Below are 3,160 nucleotides of genomic sequence, written 5' to 3'. Positions count from 1 at the left end.
AAACCGCGGAGGAGAGTCAAACCGCGGCGGAGAGTCAAACCGCGGAGGAGAGTCAAACCGCGGCGGAGAGTCCAACCGCGGCGGAGAGTCAAACCGCGGAGGAGAGTCAAACCGCGGCGGAGAGTCAAACCGCGGCGGAGAGTCAAACCGCGGCGGAGAGTCAAACCGCGGCGGAGAGTCAAACCGCGGCGGAGAGTCAAACCGCGGCGGAGAGTCAAACCGCGGCGGAGAGTCAAGCGGCGGAGAGTCAAACCGCGGAGGAGAGTCAAACCGCGGAGGAGAGTCAAACCGCGGCGGAGAGTCAAACCGCGGCGGAGAGTCAAGTGGCGGAGAGTCAAACCGCGGAGGAGAGTCCAACCGCGGAGGAGAGTCGAACCGCGGAGGAGAGTCGAACCGCGGAGGAGAGTCGAACCACGGCGGAGAGTCGAACCGCGGAGGAGAGTCGAACCGCGGCGGAGAGTCGAACCGTGGCGGAGAGTCAAACCGCGGAGGAGAGTCAAACCGTGACTCTCAAGGAGTCTGAGACAGAATTTGTTCTTGACCTTGTTCCTCTGTCTTCCCAACTCTCTCCAACCTCTCTCTTTCCTACTTCCTCTTCTACTTTTACAACTATTCTTCCTTCAGTTTCTTCCCCACCTCCACTGTCTTTGCGACAAATGAAAAGGACAAACACCTCTACCTCTTCACACTATTCTGCCTCTATCTCTCCTCCATCTGCCTCTTCTATTCCCACGTCTTTGAGTCCGGAGGGGCCACGTGTGAAGAACAGAAGAAAAGGTAACTTTTTGCATAGTACATGCTTACTCTACACTGTTAATAAATTTGCTCCCAGTCACAGTTGACTTAATGTAAATTAGATGCATCGGCTTACCGAATCATTGGTAGCCAGTTCACAGTATCTAGTTATTTAGCTGTGGCCAATGTCCAAGGGCGGTGGTTAATGTCAATCCCTGACTTAAGCTAAGAGGACTTTGGGAAAACCAATCCTGTACTTTTTGCTTGATTGACATAAACAGGGACAAATTCACTTTGACATGAATGGAAAGGACTGCATATCGCCTCACATGTGAAATTATAAATATGGACTGATTCAGCTACAAAGCATGGCATTCATGGCTTAATAAGCTTTCCTTGTTTTTTCATTATTTCAGGTTGCCGAAAATGTAGTAGGCAGAAGGTGTTCCTTTTTGATCGTATAACTGGGGAACGGATAAATGAGGTAAAATATGTTCTGTTAGGCTGCTTTCTTATCTCAATGACTGATTCTGACCTTTCAAAGATAATACAACAATCTGTTATGCCCTATTCATTGATTGCTTAAACAGTTAGAATACTTCTTACTTGTGTTTGTGTGTGTAGGGGAAAGCCGAATTGAGAGTCCACTGGTTGCCTTACACTGTGTGGTAAGTTATGTTTTATTAATTATTTAATTCCATTGCAATGCAAATTAGTCCATTCCATGACTAATACAATGTAGGCAAAGTTCAACTGGTTTCTTGCAAGCAGCATGGAAGTTCATGTCAGTGTTGTCTGTGGCAAGAGAAAACTCCCTGGTCCTGTAGTTGATCCAGTCAGTAAATCATCCTCTGAGGTAGTCTTTAGAGAAACTGGAATGAGGTCGATTGTCAGTACTCAGAAGCAAATAACAATGAGGTAGAGGCATTTGGAAGAGCTAGATCCATCAGGTAGGCCCTTGTAACCTTTAGGACATGCATTCCGATGATGAAAAATGATGGAATAGTCTTCCGTGCATTCCAAATTCAGACACACTCTCTCAGTCCAGACTAAAGACAAATATCTGGACTGTCTTTAGTCTGGACTGAGAGAGTGTGTCCTAATTTGGAATGCTCGGAAGACTATTCCATAATTTTAAAGACAAATGGGAGAATGATCTACCTCCTTGTCTTCATTTAGAATATTCTATTTGTAATATCCTGGAATTTTGTGATTAACACAATGGATTATAGGTAATGAGGAGCTGGACCATTCAGTGCTTTCTGAGTAATTAATAGAATTCTAAAATTAGCTGACAGACAGCCAATTTATGGACAATAAAATGGTCCTGATGTGATCATGTTTTCTGTTTCTAGTAAGTACTCTAGCGGCTAGCTCTAGCTCTGAACTAGCTTATTTATTGAGACTGCAGGACATCCACTCGGTAATGCATTACAAAAGTAGCAGTGATTCATGCACACATAAGTTAATTTTTCAGCATCTGAAACTCTTATGTGTCATAAGTTAGTTTTTCTAAGATGGAGAATCCTGTTGTATGTGCTGGAAATGTTATTTTCAAAGGAACATCAAACATAAGATCTGTGTTCTAAACTGTTGTAGATGACATAACATTTTCCTCATCCCACTAATGACAACTTAATCCCTCAGGTTATCAGAAACATTTTGAAATCAGTAAATTTGGAAATACATGGCTTTCAATGTACAGAAACTGAATGGAAAATTGTGTAACTAGAGCTGCCAGACAATTGTAGTTTAGGAAAAAGTACCATATTTTCCTGTGAGATGCAATGTTGTATAAAAAAGTGCTAAATGAAAATACACCAATTAAGTCCAAGTACCTCAAATTTGTTATTAAGTAAATTGAGTACATGTACTCAGTTACATTCCACCACTGGGCTTAACCAGAGTTAATGCTACTTTAACAAGCATCAATACATTTCAAGAAACTATCTAAATTTAACCCAACAGTGATTTTTTTTTTTCCTCTGTGTTCTAATGAAATGTTGTGCACTTATGATATTTTACAGTGGCAAAACCTGGGATGACACATGGGAGCCTGCCAGTGAATTCCTACATGTTATGCCCTTCGCTGATTCAGCATTCTTAGAAATGCTTAGCAGGACAGTCCTGGTGCCGCCATCTTCATTTCTTCAAATGAAAAAAAGACATCTGTGGCATAAACTGTGGCAAATTGAAGGGTTGCAGGCCAGTAGTCACTTCGGTTTAGGTCAGCGAATCCAGCAGTCCAAGTGGCTTGGCAAGCCTCACAAATTAACTCTGGCATGCTTAGATCATGTCGTCCTGGAAATATCAAAAACACATCCACTGTAATGTAAACCTTAGCTGATTAATCAGGGTTTGGGTTCTTTGTACAATTTATACATTACTTTGTATACTTCATATATATATTTTTAAGTTTTATATC

The 3,160-nt window shown here is 42.4% G+C and overlaps 1 long non-coding RNA gene across 1 annotated transcript; it reads left to right on the top strand.

The window, feature by feature from the left end:
• The first annotated feature begins 713 nt into the window (after positions 1 to 713).
• On the top strand, positions 714 to 2,819 carry LOC307161399. The gene is made up of 4 exons (XR_013821716.1): positions 714 to 777; positions 1,152 to 1,219; positions 1,360 to 1,403; positions 2,763 to 2,819. It is a non-coding gene; the product is annotated as an uncharacterized lncRNA (long non-coding RNA).
• Positions 2,820 to 3,160: the final 341 nt, after the last annotated feature.

The sequence above is a fragment of the Squalius cephalus genome, assembly GCF_949319135.1.
Source record: "Squalius cephalus genome assembly, chromosome: 7".
Taxonomy (NCBI): Eukaryota; Metazoa; Chordata; class Actinopteri; order Cypriniformes; family Leuciscidae; genus Squalius; species Squalius cephalus.
The sequence above is the reverse complement of the archived record's forward strand: the minus strand, read 5'-3'. Positions and strand labels throughout refer to the sequence as shown.